Consider the following 21,599-nt stretch of genomic DNA (forward strand, 5'->3'; position numbering starts at 1 on the left):
CAAGTAACCCCATCTTGGATTCCCCTAGGTCTCTAGTTTTCAAAAATGCACATGTTTGGTAAGTATCCCTAGGTGCCGGCTGAGCTAGAGGCCAAAATCTACAGGTAGGCACTTTGCAAAAAACACCTCTGTTTTCTGTCAAAAAATGGGATGTGTCCACGTTGTGTTTTGGGGCATTTCCTGTCGCGGGCGCTAGGCCTACCCACACAAGTGAGGTATCTTTTTTATCGGGATACTTGGGGGAACTCTGGGTGGAAGGAAATTTGTGGCTCCTCTCAGATTCCAGAACTTTCTGTCACCTTTCTGTTACAGAAATGTGAGTAAATGTGTTTTTTTAGCCAAATTTTGAGGTTTGCAAAGGATTCTTGTTAACAGAACCTGGTCAGAGCCCCACAATTCACCCATTCACTCCTTGAGAGTCACGACTACAATTCCTATAATGCACCAGTTCAGAATCCTCAAATGACCACTGGACGCTGGTCAGCTAGACTCTGCTTGCAGGTATTGATGCAATGGACTCTGGGCAGCACCTTTGTACCTGTAGCAAATAGGGAGTCCCTTCTTGAAGCAGTAGAAGACAGGCAAAGTCCTTTTAGTGGTGAAACCCAAGTGTGCAGCTGGTGTAGTCCTTCTGAGTGCAGTGTCCAGGTTTCACTATCTGCTGAGGCAGATTCCTCCTCCAGGCAGATCCTCTGTGATCAGCCCAGGCCATTTTACACTTCATCAAAGCAGCCTGGCCAAGCTGCCAGAGACTGGCCAATCAGAGAAGGACACTACAGAATTGAAGGTGGCAATTTTCAGGTAGAGTTTAAAACTACTTACCTGAACTAGTTATATTAAATCCAACAATGGCAACAATTAATTTGATACCAAACTGAAGATCTCTGTCTCTTAGGGGACTTTGTTAACACCTTCTGTGCCGCGGACGTAGTGTTTACGTCCTGCGGCACAGTGCTCCTGTGCCGCAGGACGTAACCATTACGTCCTCGGCACGGAGCCCGGAGGTGAGCGCTAGCGCTCCCTCCGTGGGGTTCACCCCCACCCCCCCAAGGCGGGGATGGAAGGGGAAGACCTTACCCTTCCCTCCCCACCCCTCCGCAATGACATCAGCGCGCGATCGCACGCTGACATCATTACCCACTGCCGGTCGCAATGGAAGCCATTTGCTTCCAGTGCGATATCAGGAGAAACAGGTGAGTTTCTGCTCCGGCGGGTGGGGGATTTGGGACAAAGAGGCACCGGGGGAAAGGAAAGGCTTTTCCTTACCCCGGTGTCTCTTTGAGCATTGCTGCTGCCCGATCGCATTGCGATCGGGCAGCAGGAATGCCCACTAGACGCCAGGGATTTTTTTTGTATTATTATGTTTAAAATATTTATGTGTTTGGGAGCGGCCCCTTGGGCAAGGGTCGCTCCCTTTTGGGGGCATGTTTATTGCGGCCATTTCTGCCCCCCTTGGGGGCAGATCGGACTTTTATTTTTAGGCCGATCTGCCCCCAAGGGTGGCAGAATCCACTAGATGGCAGGGATTTTTTTTTTTTTTAAATAAAATGTTTATGTGTTTGGGAGCGGCCCCTTGGGCAAGGGTCGCTCCCTTTTGGGGGCATGTTTATTGTGGCCATTTCTGACCCCTTGGGGCAGATCAGCCTATTATTTTTAGGCTGATCTGCCCCCAAGGGTGGCAGAATCCACTTAGACACCAGGGATAGTGTGTGTGTATGTTAGTGGAGGTGGGGCGGCCCCTTGGGCAAGGATCGCCCCCTCTTTGGGGGCACGTGTACCAAGGCCATTTCTGCCCCCCCTTGGGGACAGATCAGCCTATTATTTTTAGGCTGATCTGCCCCCAAGGGGGGCAGAAATTACTACAACGCCAGGGATTTTTTAAAATATGTTTATTTATGTGGGGGGCGTCCCCTTGGGCAAGGGGCGCCCCCCAAAGCTGGGCATTGAACTGTTGCCCATTTCTGCCCCTCTTGGGGGCAGATGGGCCTATTTTTTTAGGCCCATGCCAAGGGGGGCAGAAGCCACGTAGGCACCAGGGATAGTGTGTGTGTGTGTGTGTGGTTTGTTTTTTGTTTGGGGGTGGGCCCTTGGGTAATGGTCGCTCCGCCTGGGGACACACTTTTAAAGGTATTTTCTGCCATCCCTGGGGCAGATAGGCCCATCTGCCCCTATGGCAGAATCCACTTAGGCACCAATTTCTAAATGCTTGATGGTGGGATGTTTGTCAACTGACGAAGTATTTGCATTTGTGATAATTTTTTTCCTCCTTTTTGTTCTAGTTCAAAGCTTTTGCTTTTTTTGCTGTGGCTCCTTGTGGTTTTGGCTGAGGTTGACCTGCGGTTTGAATAGTTGCATGTTTTAGGTAAGTAAAAACAATTTACTACAAAGGAGTATTGTTGCCATGCATGAATGACATGTTTGTAGGTGGTGTACTAAATGCAGGTTTGTGTGAAATTGTCCTTAGATTTGTGCACAATGATATTTGTGTTGTCTTATTTCTAATTTGATTTTCTTTCTTTCTTTTTAGTGGGATATCATTGGTGATTGCTGTGTCTGTGCAGAGTAGTTGCTGGTGATTCAAGCTTTTTCAGGCAAGTGAGCGGTATAGTTTTTGAGTTTATAACTCTTACTAATAAAGATACACTTTATTACTTATCTTACACAGTGCTGGTTGTTGGTGGTGCATTTGTCCAGTTAGTTTTCGTAGGAAAGATCATGGCTAGCCGCAGGATGACCGCTCAGCAGGTGGTTGGTATGCTTTTTGAGTCATTGTCTGATCATGATTATGAGACGGACTCTACATCTGAGGCAGAGGAGGAAGTGAGGGATTCTGGCAGTGAAGTTTCTCTCGGAGAGGAATCTTCTGATGAGGAAGCCACACTCAGTGCAGATGAAGGGCCTGTTTCAGAGGAGGACACTGATATGCCATTAGTGCAGCAACCTGGGGCTGAAAGGTTTCCCGTTAGAAGGCCTGAACTCTGGGTTGCCCCAAACATGGAGCAGCCAGAGTTGCCTGCCTTTACTGGTCTCCCGGGGTGTAGAGTCAATACTGAGAACTTTTTGCCTGTCAATTTCTTTGAGTTATTTGTGGATGATGTGTTTTTGGAAGAGATTGTTGAGCAGACTAATTTGTATGTGGAACAGTATTTGAGGGACAACGCTGCTAGACTAAGGACGCACTCTAGAGCTGCCCAGTAGATTCCCACAAATTTGGAGGAGATGAAAAGGTTTTTAGGTTTGACTCTTTTGATGGGGTTAATAAGGAAGCCGTTGTTGGCTTCTTATTGGTCTACTAGTCCCTTGATGGCAACAGCTATATTTCCTGCAAAAATGAGTCGTAATCGGTATTTGCTTCCTCTTAGGATGCTGCATTTTATTGACAATGCATTAGCCTTGCCACGAGATCACCCTGATTCTGACTGTCTTTTTAAGATTAGGCCTGTCCTTGTCTCTCGATAAAAATGATACCTCACTTGTGTGGGTAGGCCAAGCGCCTGCGACAGGAAATGCCCCAAAACACAACGTGGACACATCCCATTTTTTAACAGAAAACAGAGGTGTTTTTTGCAAAGTGCCTACATGTAGATTTTGTCCTCTAGCTCAGCCGGCACCTAGGGAAACCTACCAAACCTGTGCATTTTTTAAAATTAGAGACCTAGGGGAATCCAAGATGGGGCGACTTGTGGGGCTCTGACCAAGTTCTGTTAACAAGAATCCTTTGCAAACCTCAAAATTTGGCTAAAAAAACACATTTTCCTCACATTTCGGTGACAGAAAGGTGACAGAAAATTCTGGAATCTGAGAGGAGCCACAAATTTCCTTCCACCCAGCGTTTCCCCCAAGTCTCCCGATAAAAAAGATACCTCACTTCTGTGGGTAGGCCTAGCGCCCGCGACAGGAAATGCCCCAAAACACAACGTGGACACATCCCATTTTTTGACAGAAAACAGAGGTGGTTTTTGCAAAGTGCCTACCTGTAGATTTTGGCCTCTAGTTCAGCCGGCACCTAGGGAAACCTACCAAACCTGTGCATTTTTAAAAACTAGAAACGTAGGGGAATCCAAGATGGGGTGACTTGTGGGGCTCTGACCAGGTTCTGTTACCCAGAATCCTTTGCAAACCTCAAAATGTGGCTAAAAAAACACATTTTCCTCACATTTCGGTGACAGAAAGTTCTGGAATCTGAGAGGAGCCACAAATTTCCTTCCACCCAGCATTCCCCCAAGTCTCCCGATGAAAATGATACCTCACTTGTGTGGGTAGGCTTAGCGCCCGCGACCGGATATGCCAACACACCGTGGACACATCCAAATTTTTGACAGAAAACAGAGGTGTTTTTTGCAAAGTGCCTACCTGTAGATTTTGGCCTCTAGCTCAGCCGGCACCTAGGGAAACCTACCAAACCTGTGCATTTTTTAAAACTAGAAACGTAGGGGAATCCAAGATGGGGTGACTTCTGGGGCTCTGACCAGGTTCTGTTACCCAGAATCCTTTGCAAACCTCAAAATTTGGCAAAAAAAACAAATTTTCCTCACATTTCCGTGACAGAAAGTTCTGGAATCTGAAAGGAGCCACAAATTTCCTTCCACCCAGCATTCCCCCAAGTCTCCCGATGAAAATGATACCTCATTTGTGTGGGTAGGCCTAGCGCCCGTGACAGGAAATGCCCCAAAACACAACGTGGACACATCCCATTTTCTGACTGAAAACAGAGGTGTTTTTTGCAAAGTGCCTACCTGTAGATTTTGGCCTCTAGCTCAGCCGGCACCTAGGGAAACCTACCAAACCTGTGCATTTTTTAAAACTAGAAACGTAGGGGAATCCAAGATGGGGTGACTTGTGGGGCTCTGACCAGGTTCTGTTACCCAGAATCCTTTGCAAACCTCAAAATTTGGCTAAAAAAACACATTTTCCTCAAATTTCGGTGACAGAAAGTTCTGGAATCTGAGAGGAGCCACAAATTTCTTTCTACCCAGCATTCCGCCAAGTCTCCCGGTTAAAATGATACCTCACTTGTGTGGGTAGGACTGGCACCCGCAACAGGAAATTCCCCAAAACACAACATGGACACATCCCATTTTTTTAAAGAAAATAGAGGTGTTTTTTGCAAAGTGGCTACATGTAGATTTTGGCCTCTAGCTCAGCCGGCACGTAGGGAAACCTACCAAACCTGTGCATTTTTCAAAACTAGAGACCTAGGGGAATCCAAGATGGGGTGACTTGTGGGGCTCTGACCACGTTCTGTTACCCAGAATCCTTTGAAAACCTCGAAATTTGGCAAAAAAAACACATTTTCCTCATATTTCGGTGACAGAAAGTTCTGGAATCTGAGAGGAGCCACAAATTTCCTTCCACCCAGCGTTCCCCCAAGTTTCGCGATACAAATGATACCTCACTTGTGTGGGTAGGCCTAGCGCCTGCGACAGGAAATGCCCCAAAGCACAACGTGGACACATCCCATTTTTTGACAGAAAACAGAGGTGTTTTTTGCAAAGTGCCTACCTGTAGACCTGTGACCAGGTTCTGTTACCCAGAATCCTTTACTTATATGTAAAAAATGGGATGTGTCCACGTTGTGTTTTGGGGCATTTCCTGTCGCGGGCGCTAGGCCTACCCACACAAGTGAGGTATCTTTTTTATCGGGAGACTTGGGGGAACGCTGGGTGGAAGGAAATTTGTGGCTCCTCTCAGATTCCAGAACTTTCTGTCACCGAAATGTGAGGAAAATGTGTTTTTTGAGCCAAAGTTTGAGGTTTGCAAAGGATTCTGGGTAACAGAACCTGGTCAGAGCCCCACAAGTCACCCCATCTTGGATTCCCCTAGGTTTCTTTTTTTTTTAAATGCACAGGTTTGGTAGGTTTCCCTAGGTGCCGGCTGAGCTAGAGGCCAAAATCTACAGGTAGGCACTTTGCAAAAAACACCTCTGTTTTCTGTCAAAAAATGGGATGTGTCCACTTTGTGTTTTGGGGCATTTCCTGTCGTGGAAGCTAGGCCTACCCACACAAGTGAGGTATCTTTTTTATCGGGAGACTTGGGGGAACGCTGGGTGGAAGGAAATTTGTGGCTCCTCTCAGATTCCAGAACTTTCTGTCACCGAAATATGAGGAAAATGTGTTTTTTTAGCCAAATTTTGAGGTTTGCAACGGATTCTTGCTAACAGAACCTGGTCAGAGTTCCACAAGTCACCCATTCATGGATTCCCCTAGGTCTCTAGTTTTCAAAAATGCACAGGTGTGGTAGGTTTCCCTAGGTGCTGGCTGAGCTAGAGGCCAAAATCTACAGGTAGGCACTTTGCAAAAAACACCTCTGTTTTCTGTCAAAAAATGGGATGTGTCCACGTTGTGTTTTGGGGCATTTCCTGTCGCGGGCTCTAGGCCTACCCACACAAGTGAGGTATCTTTTTTATCGGGAGACTTGGGGGAACGCTGGGTGGAAGTAAATTTGTGGCTCCTCTCAGATTCCAGAACTTTCTGTCACCGAAATTTGAGGAAAATGTGTTTTTTTACCCAAATTTTGAGGTTTGCAAAGGATTCTGGGTAACATAACCTGGTCAGAGCCCCACAAGTCACCCTATCTTGGATTCCCCTAGGTCTCTAGTTTTAAAAAATGCACAGGTTTGGTAGGTATCCCTAGGTGCCGGCTGAGCTAGAGGCCAAAATCTACATGTAGGCACTTTGGAAAAAACACCTCTGTTGTCTGTAAAAAAATGGGATGTGTCCACGTTGTGTTTTGCGGCATTTCCTGTCGCAGGCGCTAGGCCTACCCACACAAGTGAGGTATCATTTTTATCGAGAGACTTGGGGGAACGCTGGGTGGAAGGAAATTTGTGGCTCCTCTCAGATTCCAGAACTTTCTGTCACTGAAATATGAGGAAAATTTGTTTTTTTAGCCAAATTTCGAGGTTTGCAAAGGATTCTGGGTAACAGAACCTGGTCAGAGCCCCACAAGTAACCCCATCGTGAATTCCCCTAGGTCTCTAGTTTTCAAAAATGCACAGGTTTGGTAGGTTTCCCTAGGTGCCGGCTGAGCTAGAGGCCAAAATCTACATGTAGGCACTTTGCAAAAATCACCTCTATTTTCTGTCAAAAAATGGGATGTGTCCACGTTGTGTTTTGGGGCATTTCCTGTTGTGGGCGCTAGTCCTACCCACACAAGTGAGGTATCATTCTTATCGGGAGACTTGGGGGAATGCTGGGTAGAAGGAAATTTGTGGCTTCTCTCAGATTCCAGAACTTTCTGTCACCGAAATGTGAGTAGAATGTGTTTTTTTAGCCAAATTTTGAGGTTTGCAAAGGATTCTGGGTAATAGAACCTGGTCAGAGCCCCACAAGTCACCCCATCTTGGATTCCCCTAGGTTTCTTTTTTTTAAAAATGCACAGGTTTGGTGGGTTTCCCTAGGTGCCGGCTGAGCTAGAGGCCAAAATCTACAGGTAGGCACTTTGCAAAAAACACCTCTGTTTTCTGTCAAAAAATGGGATGTGTCCACGTTGTGTTTTGGGGCATCTCCTGTCGCGGGCGCTAGGCCTACCCACACAAGTGAGGTATGTTTTTTATCGGGATACTTGGAGGAACGCTGGGTGGAAGGAAATTTGTGGCTCCTCTCAGATTCCAGAACTTTCTGTCACCTTTCTGTCACAGAAATGTGAGGAAAATGTGTTTTTTTAGCCAAATTTTGAGGTTTGCAAAGGATTCTTGTTAACAGAACCTGGTCAGAGCCCCACAATTCACCCATTCTTAGATTCCCCTCGGTCTTTAGTTTAAAAAAATGCACAGGTTTGGTAGGTTTCCCTAGGTGATGGCTGAGCTAGAGGCCAAAATCTACAGGCAGGCACTTTGCAAAAAAACACCTCTGTTTTCTGTCAAAAAATGGGATGTGTCCACGTTGTGTTTTGGGGCATTTCCTGTCGCAGGCGCTAGGCCTACCCACACAAGTGAGGTATCTTTTTTATCGGGAGACTTGGGGGAACGCTGGGTGGAAGTAAATTTGTGGCTCCTCGCAGATTCCAGAACTTTCTGACACCGAAATACGAGGAAAATTTGTTTTTTTAGCCAAATTTTGAGGTTTGCAAAGGATTCTGGGTAACAGAAACTGGTCAGAGCCCCACAAGTAACCCCATCTTGGATTCCCCTAGGTCTCTACTTTTCAAAAATGCACAGGTTTGGTAAGTATCCCTAGGTGCCGGCTGAGCTAGAGGCCAAAACCTACATGTAGGCACTTTGCAAAAAACACCTCTGTTTTCTGTCAAAAAATGGGATGTGTCCACTTTGTGTTTTGGGGCATTTCCTGTCGCAGGCGCTAGGCCTACCCACACAAGTGAGGTATCATTTTTATCGAGAGACTTGGGGGAACGCTGTGTCGAAGGAAATTTGTGGCTCCTCTCAGATTCCAGAACTTTCTGTCAACGAAATATGAGGAAAATGTGTTTTTTAGCCAAATTTCGAGGTTTGCAAAGGATTCTGGGTAACAGAACCTGGTCAGAGCCCCACAAGTAACCCCATCTTGAATTCCCCTAGGTCTCTAGTTTTCAAAAATGCACAGGTTTGGTAGGTTTCCCTAGGTGCCGGCTGAGCTAGAGGCCAAATCTACATGTAGGCACTTTGCAAAAAACACCTCTATTTTCTGTCCAAAAATTGGATGTGTCCACGTTGTGTTTTGGGTCATTTCCTGTTGTGGGCGCTAGTCCTACCCACACAAGTGAGGTATCATTCTTATCGGGAGACTTGGGGGAATGCTGGGTAGAAGGAAATTTGTGGCTTCTCTCAGATTCCAGAACTTTCTGTCACCGAAATGTGAGTAGAATGTGTTTTTTTAGCCAAATTTTGAGGTTTGCAAAGGATTCTGGGTAATAGAACCTGGTCAGAGCCCCACAAGTCACCCCATCTTGGATTCCCCTAGGTTTCTTTTTTTTAAAAATGCACAGGTTTGGTGGGTTTCCCTAGGTGCCGGCTGAGCTAGAGGCCAAAATCTACAGGTAGGCACTTTGCAAAAAACACCTCTGTTTTCTGTCAAAAAATGGGATGTGTCCACGTTGTGTTTTGGGGCATCTCCTGTCGCGGGCGCTAGGCCTACCCACACAAGTGAGGTATGTTTTTTATCGGGATACTTGGAGGAACGCTGGGTGGAAGGAAATTTGTGGCTCCTCTCAGATTCCAGAACTTTCTGTCACCTTTCTGTCACAGAAATGTGAGGAAAATGTGTTTTTTTAGCCAAATTTTGAGGTTTGCAAAGGATTCTTGTTAACAGAACCTGGTCAGAGCCCCACAATTCACCCATTCTTAGATTCCCCTAGGTCTCTAGTTTTAAAAAATGCACAGGTTTGGTAGGTTTCCCTAGGTGCTGGCTGAGCTAGAGGCCAAAATCTACAGGCAGGCACTTTGCAAAAAAACACCTCTGTTTTCTGTCAAAAAATGGGATGTGTCCACGTTGTGTTTTGGGGCATTTCCTGTCGCAGGCGCTAGGCCTACCCACACAAGTGAGGTATCTTTTTTATCGGGAGACTTGGGGGAACGCTGGGTGGAAGTAAATTTGTGGCTCCTCGCAGATTCCAGAACTTTCTGTCACCGAAATACGAGGAAAATTTGTTTTTTTAGCCAAATTTTGAGGTTTGCAAAGGATTCTGGGTAACAGAAACTGGTCAGAGCCCCACAAGTAACCCCATCTTGGATTCCCCTAGGTCTCTAGTTTTCAAAAATGCACAGGTTTGGTAAGTATCCCTAGGTGCCGGCTGAGCTAGAGGCCAAAACCTACATGTAGGCACTTTGCAAAAAACACCTCTGTTTTCTGTCAAAAAATGGGATGTGTCCACTTTGTGTTTTGGGGCATTTCCTGTCGCAGGCGCTAGGCCTACCCACACAAGTGAGGTATCATTTTTATCGAGAGACTTGGGGGTACGCTGTGTCGAAGGAAATTTGTGGCTCCTCTCAGATTCCAGAACTTTCTGTCAACGAAATATGAGGAAAATGTGTTTTTTTAGCCAAATTTCGAGGTTTGCAAAGGATTCTGGGTAACAGAACCTGGTCAGAGCCCCACAAGTAACCCCATCTTGAATTCCCCTAGGTCTCTAGTTTTCAAAAATGCACAGGTTTGGTAGGTTTCCCTAGGTGCCGGCTGAGCTAGAGGCCAAAATCTACAGGTAGGCACTTTGCAAAAAACACCTCTGTTTTCTGTCAAAAAATGGGATGTGTCCACGTTGTGTTTTGGGGCATTTCCTGTCGCGGGCGCTAGGCCTACCCACACAAGTGAGGTATCTTTTTTATCGGGATACTTGGGGGAACTCTGGGTGGAAGGAAATTTGTGGCTCCTCTCAGATTCCAGAACTTTCTGTCACCTTTCTGTTACAGAAATGTGAGTAAATGTGTTTTTTTAGCCAAATTTTGAGGTTTGCAAAGGATTCTTGTTAACAGAACCTGGTCAGAGCCCCACAATTCACCCATTCTTGGATTCCCCTAGGTTTCTAGTTTTAAAAAATGCACAGGTTTGGTAGGTTTCCCTAGGTGCTGGCTGAGCTAGAGGTCAAAATCTACAGGTAGGCACTTTCCAAAAAAACACCTCTGTTTTCTGTCAAAAAATGGGATTTGTCCACGTTGTGTTTTGGGGCATTTCCTGTCGCGGGCTCTAGGCCTACCCACACAAGTGAGGTATCTTTTTTATCGGGAGACTTGGGGGAACGCTGGGTGGAAGTATATTTGTGGCTCCTCTCACATTCTAGAACTTTCTGTCACAAAAATGTGAGGAAAATGTGTTTTTTTAGCCAAATTTTGAGGTTTGCAAAGGATTCTGGGTAACATAACCTGGTCAGAGCCCCACAAGTCCCCCCATCTTGGATTCCTCTAGGTCTCTAGTTTAAAAAAATGCACAGGTTTAGTAGGTATCCCTAGGTGCCGGCTGAGCTAGAGGCCAAAATCTACATGTAGGCACTTTGCAAAAAACACCTCTGTTTTCTGTCAAAAAATGGGATGTGTCCACGTTGTGTTTCGGGGCATTTCCTGTCGCAGGCGCTACGCCTACCCACACAAGTGAGGTATCATTTTTATCGAGATACTTGTGGGAACGCTGGGTGGAAGGAAATTTTTGGCTCCTCGCAGATTCCAGAACTTTCTGTCACCGAAATATGAGGAAAATATGTTTTTTTAGCCAAATTTCGAGGTTTGCAAAGGATTCTGGGTAACAGAACCTGGTCAGAGCCCTATAAGTCACCCCATCTTGGATTCCCCTAGGTCTCTAGTTTTAATAAAAGCACAGGTTTGGTAGGTTTCCCTAGGTGCCGGCTGAGCTAGAGGCCAAAATCTACAGGTAGGCACTTTGCAAAAAAACACCTCTGTTTTCTGTCAAAAAATGGGATGTGTCCACGTTGTGTTTTGGGGCATTTCCTGTTGTGGGCGCTATGCCTACCCACACAAGTGAGGTATTATTTTTATCGAGAGACTTGGGGGAACGCTGGGTGTAAGGAAATTTGTGGCTCCTCTCAGATTCCAGAACTTTCTGTCACCGAAATGTGAGGTAGGCACTTTGTAAAAAAACACCTCTGTTTTCTGTAAATAAATGTGATGTGTCCACGTTGTGTTTTGGGGCATTTCCTGTCGCGGGCCCTAGGCCTACCCACACAAGTGGGGTACAATTTTTATCGGGAGACTTGGGGGAACATAGAATAGAAAAACAAGTGTTATTGCCCATTGTCTTTCTCTACATTTTTCCCTTCCAAATATAAGAGCGTGTGTAAAAAAGACGTCTATTTGAGAAATGCCCTGTAATTCACATGCTAGTATGGGCAACCCGGAACTCAGAGATGTGCAAATAACCACTGCTCCTCAACACCTTATCTTGTGCCCATTTTGGAAATACAAAGGTTTTCTTGATAGCTATTTTTTACTCTTTATATTTCAGCAAATTAATTGCTGTATACCCGGTATAGAATGAAAACCCACTGCAGGGTGCAGCTCATTTATTGGCTCTGGGGTACCTAGAGTTCTTGATGAACCTACAAGCCTTATATATCCCCGCAACCAGAAGAGTCCAGCAGACGTAACAGTATATTGCTTTAAAAAATCTGACATTGCAGGAAAAAGTTACAGAGTAAAACGTAGAGAAAAATTGCAGTTTTTTTCACCTCAAGTTCAATATTTAGTTGGTGATTCCTAGCTTGGCGGGCGGCGGTTGCCGGCCGCCAAGCGGGAACCGCCAGAAGACCGTACCGCGGCGGTCATTCTGGCTTTCCCGCTGGGCGGGTGGGCGACTGCCAAAAGGCCGCCCGCCCGCCCAGCGGGAAACCCACAGCAACGATGAAGCCGGCTCCGAATGGAGCCGGCGGAGTTGCTTTTGTGCGACGGGTGCAGTTGCACTCGTCGCGATTTCCAGTGTCTGCTATGCAGACACTGGAAATCAATGTGGGGCCCTGTTAGGGGGCCCCTGCAGTGCCCATGCCATTGGCATGGGCACTGCAGGGGCCCCCAGGGGCCCCACGACACCCGTTCCCGCCAGCCTGGTTCTGGCGGTCGAAACCGCCAGAACCAGGCTGGCAGGAAGGGGGTCAGAATCCCCATGGTGGCGCTGCCTGCATCGCCGCCATGGGGGATTCTGCAGGCCAGGGGAAAACCGGCGGGAAACCACAGGTTTCCCTTTTCTGACCACGGCTTTACCGCCGCGGTCAGAATGGGCCTGGATGCACCGCCAGCCTGTTGGCGGTGCATCCGCGGTCCCCTACCCTGGCGGTCTGGCACCTTAGTTTTTTCAGTTGTTATTTTCTGCAGGAAACCCTTGTAGAATCTGAACAAATTACCCCTTGCTGAATTCAGAATTTTGTCTACTCTTCAGAAATGTTTAAGTTTCATGGATCCAGCATTGGTTTCACGCCCATTTCTGTCACTGACTGGAAGGAGGCTGAAAGCACAAAAAATCGTAAAAATGGTGTATGTCCCAGTAAAATGCCAAAATTGTGTTGAAAAATTGGGTTTTCTGATTCAAGTCTGCCTGTCCCTGAAAGCTGTGAAGCTGGTGATTTTAGCACTGTAAACCCTTTGTTGATGCCATTTTCAGGGAAAAAACCACAAGCCTTCTTCTGCAGCCCCTTTTTCCAATTTAAAAAAAAAAAAAAAAAGTTTCACTGTATTTTGGCTAATTTCTTGGCCTCCTTCTGGGGAACCCACAAAGTCTGGATACCTCTAGTATCCCTAGGATGTTGGAAAAAAAGGACGCAAATTTGGCGTTTGTAGCTTATTTGAACAAAAAGTTATGAGGGCCTAAGCGCGAACTGCCCCAAATAGCCAAAAAAAGGTTCGGCACAGGAGAGGGAAGAGGTCTGACAGTGAAGGGGTTAATTAAAATAAGTCTCCTCATTTTAGCCTGCTAAGGCCATTCACTACAGTGATGAAAAACAAATTTGGCTATTTTACCTTACCAGGGCCTATAAAACTATTTTTATAAGATCCCTGCTTATCGTTCCATGGCCTCCAACCCTAGGAGCACATAGGGCACACCTTAGTGGTGACTTATATGTAAAAATAAGGTGGTTTAAGACTTTTGAAGTACTTTTAATTCAAAAGTTCTCTCTTTCTCATACGTTTCTCTATACCTCATCCATCTCTCGACTTCATGTCTTTTCAACCTTCTTTAACCTAATACTTTACCTCTCTCAGTTACATACTCAATTCCACTTTGTTGTGTCTCCCACCCACTCTTACCTCTCCTACACAGCAGAACCCAAAATCTACATCTAGCACTACATAGAAACAGGAGAAGAGGAGTTATATAGGGATGATAATTAAAGAGAAAGGTATCAACATTCCCAGTAAGGTAAGGTCAAAACCTCAGAGCAGTGATTAGGTTTTCACTATTTCACAGAAAATGACAATTGTGAAGAGGGTGGGGGTTATTTATGATTATGAACATAAGACAAATAAAGCTACAATGTCATACAATAATATAAAATATTTTACTTCTGTCCACTAAACACACATGAAGTAACCCTTAACATATGTTTCCTACAATGAAAAAGCAGACTGGTTACTACTTCATTCTAAGTAAAATATTGATGTTCCACAAAGAATGCAAGTCATAGTGCAAATAAAATGATTTTATGAATGCTGGTTGAATCTTCATCTGTTTTATTTGGATGGTGGATATGAGGAGCATTGTGCTTTAGGCTGTTTTCACATGTTTCCTTCTCTGAATGCTTAGGCCCACTTTATGACATTGGCAGTAAACCCCACTTACCGGCACACTGACTGCCGCCAACTTATCGCCACGGCGGCGGATATCAGTTCACCATATAATGACACACATACACCGATCCATCAGTATTCAGCCATATACACAATTCCGCCACACCAAAGGTCAGTCATAAACTGGCAGTATCAAAACCCACACTGTTACACCAACAGAACAATGCCCAATACATTATGACCCACAAATCACCACAGCGGACATTCAACGGCGGTAAACCATTGGTGGTACATACCGCCACACTCACAATGGACACACACATACAAAACAACATTACATTGGTCAATTTAAATAACACACACCTGGCACCCAAACACACACCACACCCACACCACTATAAAACACACCCCCACATTACCCACAACCCTTTATGAATGACTACAAACCATTGGCACGAGACAGACACCAAGACTACAGACAAAACCAGAACCACACACCACTTACACCTATACAACACCCACGCAGCCCACATCATACACCCCAACACATTACCCAACGCACCTTCACCTACACACCTCACACAATGCCCATGGCACCAAAAAGACACCCCCGATTCACAGAGGAGGAGCTAAGGGTCATGGTGGAGGAAATCATCAGGGTAGAGCCACAGCTATTTGGAGCACAGGTGCAGCAGATATCAATAGGTAGGAAGATGGAGCTATGGTGGAGAATTGTGGACAGGGTCAATGCCGTGGGACAGCACCCAAGAACTAGGGATGACATCGGGAAGAGGTGGAACGACCTACGGGGGATGTACACTCCATTGCAGAAAGACACCAACTCACAGTACAGAGGACTGGCAGTGGAACCCCCCCTCCTCCCCCACAACTAACAGCATGGGAGGAGCAAGTCTTGGCAATCATGCATCTTGAGGGCCTGGCTGGAGTAGAAGGAGGACTGGACTCTGGTAAGTCAACTCTCTACTACCACTACCCCCCTATCTGCATACCATCACATACCTCACCCTCACTACCATCACTCCACCACCTCCCACACACCCCACCATAACATCTCACTCCTCCTAATGCCAAGCCCGGTATGCCATACCAATGCATGGATACCACTCACAGCCCTGCATGGGACACCTATCACTAAAGCATGAACACTAGAGAGAATCAGCTATTCCACCATATACAAACTTACACAAGTAAAGCTGCCAGGGCAAATACAACCAAAGAGGGCAAGCCATGGATGCACAGTATGTCAGACACAGAAACAATAACAAATCATGTACATCCCCACAGGTACCCCAGCCAATGTCAGCGGAGAGGAGGTGCCAGCAATATCCAGTCCCCCAACAGAAGAGACCCGCAGTGATGACAGCAACTCTGGTCTTCAGGATCACACACCACCACAGAGCCTCCCCATCAGGAAAAACCACCACAGCACCCACCCAGCATACTCATACCTCTGTCCCCAGGACACATCAATCAGCAGTGTGTCCACCTATACAGGGACCCCAGGGCACACCTCATACCCAAGACAATCATGGACCTGGGGTCAGTGGCAGTGGGCGCACGGTTCAGGGGACGGAGGCAAAGGCCACCAGGGCCACTGGGAGGACTGATGTGTGCCAGGGAGAGGACAGCCCCAGGGATACAACTCTCCAGGAGGCATTCTCATAGATTGTGGGAGCATATCAACATTCCCAGGACACGATGGGCCAGATCCTGGACAATGTGCAGGAGAACAGGCAGCTGCAGGAGGGACAGTACCAGGGGATCAGGGAGGACTTGCAGGCCATTAACACCACCCTGGTCTCCATAGCAGTGGTGCTGGCAGACATGGCCAAAATTATGAGGGAGGCAGTCACACAACAGCGGGCCCTTCCGCTAGCCAGACATCTGAACAGCCTTCCACCTTTGCTGCCGCTAGTGGCCACCAGTCACTGCCACAGGACCAACAGGCCACTAGCACCCCTCCCCCTGCAGAAGGTGAACCACCCTGCAAACGTTTCCTGCGAACCAGACAGAACCTAGAAACACTTGCCAAGACCCCTGCCAGGAAATGAGACTACGGATTGTCACCATTGTGTCCCACTCTGTCACCCTGTCCACCTTGAACTGCCATTGCTTCCCTTCCGATATCCCCTTGGACAATGCACCGGTGCTACAAACAGACTGGAACAATACCCTGGACTTTCCTCCATCATCACACCATCCTGTTGCACTTACCCCTCAATATTTGAGCACTTCAATAAACACCCTTGGAAAAAAAGAAGTATGGAGTATGTCAAATTTTTCAAGTGTGTATTAATTTAAACAGGTACAATCATTGCAATGCAACTGTACAGAAAATGAGCATTGGTTAATGACCTGTAGCTGGCTGCAGTGATCACACCAGGAGCATATGTGAGGTCACCAACATCTGTAAAATGAATTGCCGAAGGGTACAGTAAGTGGGCATAGAAAGGGGAAATAACAGCATGCCAGTGCCACAGAAATTCCCCAAAACCTCATTGAAATGTGAAGTAACACTGTCTTACCTGTTTGTCATTGGATAGTCTGATGACTGATGTTCTGTTATCCTCATCCTCAGCCTCCTCATCCTCACTGTCCATAGGGTCCACTGCTGCCACATGGGCATCTCCAGCCTCCTCCTCCTGCAGAAAAGCAACATGGCGTCTCTGGGCAAGCTTGTGCAACATGCAGCATGCCACTAATATCTAGCAGACCTTCTTGGATCAGTAGCACAGGGATCCACCTGTTAAATGGAGGCACTTGAACCTGGCTTTCAGGAGGCCAGAGGTCCATTCTATTATCCTGCTGGTTCACCCATGTGCCTCATTATAACATTCTTTTGCCCGTGTCCTGGCATTCCTCACAGGGGTCAGCAGCCATGATAAGTTGGGGTAACCAGAGTCACCTGCAATATTGAGGGACAACATTTAGCCACACACTATCCTATATGGCCCACACCATAACCATACACCAACATATACTGGGTGGGGACCAGGGCTCACATATTAGCCACGCCCTGTGCCTCTGTAGTTAAGCAATCACATTTGGGATGCTGTTATTCCTCAGGACAAAGGCATCATGCACCGACCCTGGATACTTACTTTCAGGAAACTTCTCAAGACCTGGCTGTTTGAGAAGTAGCAGCACTTCCCACGCTTCCTTCACCTCCTCAGTGTCTTGAGACCCTCACAGGTGAGAAGTGTGCATTACAAATTACTGATTGATTGATTGATTGATTAGCATTGACGTGGGAGATGTACTGGTCCGCAAAGCACACCATCTGTACATTCATAGAGCGGAAACTCTTACGATTTCTGAACACCTGTTCATTTTGACGGGGAAGGGCAACTACAATATGTGTTCCATCAATTGCCCAAATTATGTTGGGGATGTGTCCCATTGCATAGAACTCGGCCTTCACTGTGGTCAAATCTTCAACCTGGGGAAATACAATGTAGCTGCATTTGTGTTTAATCAGGGCAGACAACACTCTGGTCAGCACTATTGAGAACATTGGCTGTGACATTCCTGCTGTCACTTGGAAAGAACCACTTGCCAGGAAATGGAGCACTGATAGAAATTGCACAAGAGGGGTGATCCCAGTGGGGTCACGGATAGCAGATATCGGGTCAGGCTCCAACTGGGCACACAGCTCTGTGATTGTGGCCCTGTCAAATCTATAGGTGAGGATCATGTGCCTGTCCTCCATTGCTGTCAAGTCCGCCAGGGGTCTGCACACAGGGGTATGTCTCCATCTCCTATTCATCTGCAGGGGTAGCAATCTATGGGACAAAAGAGTGAGGAGCAGGTCACAAACTGAACAATGGGGCTACAACAAAGCTGTGCATGCTGTTAACTTGTAATGGGTAAGTGTGAATTGTTCAGTATGGCCAAATTTCAACAACGATGCAGCAAATATCCAGGGCCTGGTCCGAAATGGCGTCCGCCTGTCCTCTGTGGAGGGACAGGTGGAAGTGAGGTAATTCCGCTGATGTTGTGCGCCGTTGCAGAAGGCGGTCAGGAACCGCCGTGCAACTCCTCATTGGTTAACATTGGGCCCTATGGGGTACAGTGGCCAATGGTGAACTACACTGGCGGTAACAGTATGCACCGCCACGAACATGACCGCCATTTTCTATTTCATCCCTCACTTGCTACCTGATCTTCAACAGGAGAGGACCTACACTGCATGTTCTGCTGTGACCTGTGTCTGGAACCTACCATGTCCTGTGTGACTGGGCAAAGGGCCCCAGCCTTCACTTCGGAGGAGTTGGAGAGACTGGTGGATGGAGACCTACCCCACGTACGAACTGCTGTATGGGCCTTCAGACCAACAGGTGAGTACACTGTGGGCATGATGAATGTGGCATGAATGCATGGAGTTGTGCGTGAAGGCCTCGTGTAAGGGAGGTGGGTGGATTTCCTCTGGGAGACGTACTGGTTGTGTGCTGGGCCATGTGCGTGTAAATGGTGATGTGAATAGGTATGGTGGGCCATAAGCGTAACAGGCAGAACTGTTTGACTAATACTATTTTCCTGTGTGTAGTTCCTCTGCAGATCAGCGATCATCAAAAGAAGGGTACATGGCATGCCATCGCCAATGAGGTGCGCACCTACTGTCGCAAATGGTGGGAGGACCTGAGACGCTGGGCACGGAAGACGGCGGAGGCCCAGCTGGAGATGGCCACCCAACGAGAAAGGGGTGCCCATCGATCCCTGCGCCTCCTGATGGCCCGCATACTGGCGGTGGCCTATCCTGAGCTGGATGGACACTTGAGGGACAAGGGGGTGAGTACAGTGCCCATCATTACAACTTATGCATGGTAGGGTGGTATTCGTGTGGTGGATGTGTGCCAGTGGGTGCCCCTAGGCCAGGCCTGACATTGCAGCATAGGTCCCCTGGTGGCTAGGGCTCTGAAGGGATCCTGCTACCTAGCTCGTAGGCATTTACTACTGGTCAGGGCTGCATGGGTCCAAGGTGTGCTGCATTTGCCAGTGTGTGCCCCTCCCCATGCCTTGGTGGCTAGCAATATCACTGGTAGTGCAATGCATAGTGCGTAGAGCTGTTCCCTGTGTGTGATGGTGCTGTGTATGCCAACGGTGGTGTTGGTGCAGCCATTGACCACGTGTATCCTTTGTCTCTACTCCCCTTTTTGTTTTGTCATCCTGTCCTTATGTGCATTATCACCATCTGGTGGAGGAGCAGAGGCACCGGCGTTGGGGGGAGCTGCATCCCTCAGGACCCAGGAGGCAGAGTCCACCGACGCTGAGGGCACCAGTGGGATGGAGGACGAGGGGAGCACCACGGTAGAGACTGAGGGGGACAGTTCTGACACTGATACCTCCCCCGATGGAAGCTCCCAGGGTTGGCAGACACCTCTGTGACCACCCCAGCTTCAGCTGCCGACCCCCTTACCTGCACCGCCCTACCAGCAGCCCCTCATCGAGTTGCCGCATCTCCTTCACCCCAGGCACCTCAGGCCCTGCCCCAGGTAGCCCTGCTGCCCTGGGTGAGGAGGCTATTGACCCCCTGAGATCCATCTCTGTAGGGCAGTCAACCATTGTGAATGCCATCCAGGGGCTGGCAGCCCAGATGCAATAGATTAATACCTTCCTGGAGGGCATTCACACTGGCTTGGCGGCCCAACAGAAATTGATTCAGGCTCTGGCCTCCACTGTGATGGCAGCCATTGTCCCTGTTTCTGCCCTCCCCCCTCCAACTTCCTCCTCCCAATCCCATTCTCCTCAACCCCAACCTATCCCAAGCACAGCAGGCAGACGAGCATGCACACAAGACAACACACAAGAGTAGTACAGTCATGCACAAACACCACACTTCATCCCACAGGCACTCACACAACCACCATCCAGATACAGACATACTAACATCCACTAATTCCGCTGTCTCCCCTCCTCCTCCTCCACCTCCCTCCCAGTTCCGCCTACACTCACAACTGCATGCACTACATCATCATCCACTACCAGCATCATCACCACACAAAGCAGAACACACACCTCACTGGCAGACACCTCCACAACATCCATGCACACGTCCCCTGTGTCTTCTCCCAATGTGTCTGTTCCCCCCCTCCCAAGGTACACAAACGTATGCGCTCAAACACCATCCACCTCACAACAGCATCCAGCCCATGCACCTGCACCCAAAATCAGCAGACACCTCCAACAACCACTCCCTCTTCTCCACTCCCAAACCTTCTCCCTCTTCCTGCCCTGATGACCCAAAAAACATTTCTTATCCACCATTAACCTTTTCCCCACCCTTCCCCCTGTCCTCCATGTCTGGCCAGGGTGGGAAGAACCCAGCCAAGCACCTCAGCTACCCAGTCCACGAGCCCAGTCATCACCACACCCACTTGTGGTGGAAAATGATCCAGGCCACATGTTCGAGGGTGAAAGAACCTGCACCAGGCAGCCTCAAGGGAAAGGAGCCTGCCCAAGTTGCTGCCAGGAAGACACAGGAGCCTGGCCCAGCTGCTGCCAGGAAGACAAAGGAGCCTGCCCCAGCTGCTGCCAGGAAGACAAAGAAGCCTGCCCCAGCTACCAGAAAGATTAAGGAGCCAGCATCAGCAGGCAGGAAGAGCAAGGGGCCTAGAGCAGGAACTGTGATGGAGCCCCCACCACCAAACAAGGTTGTGCAGCCATCCGAGGTTGCAGAGGAAGGGCAGGATCCTCCCCCCACCAGCAGCAGCACCACCACCTCCAGTGAGCAGCCGTCCAAGGTTGAGGGAATGGGCAGGAGCCTCCCCCCACCAGCAGCAGTACCAACACCTCCACAGAGCAGCCGTTACCACCGTCGGACGGTATGTAATCCTACCTCCATGGGCTGCTGTTTGGCCTGCCCCCTGCAAATCCAGTGGGTAAGACACCCACCTGAGAGACTGTGACCTTGCACTCCCCAGGATCAAGAGCACGGGGCACAATGCACCCTACAGACCCAGTGGGTAAGAAACCCACTGTTAGAAATGGGGTTACTCTCTGTCTAAGCAAGGACCCTCACTCTAGTCAGGGTACAAGAGAATCACCCACAGATAACCCCTGCTTACCCCCTTGGTAGCTTGGCACGAGCTGTAGGCTTAATTCCAGAGTGCTAAGTGTAAAGTATTTGTACCATCACACACAGTAAGTTAATGACAACACTACAAAATGACACAACACAGGTTTAGAAAAATAGGAAATATTTATCTAAACAAAACAAGACCAAAACAACAAAAATCTACAATACACAAGTCAAGTTATCAATTAAAAAGCAAAAAGAGTCTTTATGTAGTTTTCAACATACACTAACACTGTTAGCGTGAAAATGTACCTTGGGTGCATTAAAAATAACCTCGCAAGGGGCGAGTGTGCATCAAAAAGGGTTTGAGATGCATCGATATCACTCACAAGCAAGACCTTGCAT

Source organism: Pleurodeles waltl, chromosome 8, assembly GCF_031143425.1.
Source record: "Pleurodeles waltl isolate 20211129_DDA chromosome 8, aPleWal1.hap1.20221129, whole genome shotgun sequence".
NCBI classification, from domain to species: Eukaryota; Metazoa; Chordata; class Amphibia; order Caudata; family Salamandridae; genus Pleurodeles; species Pleurodeles waltl.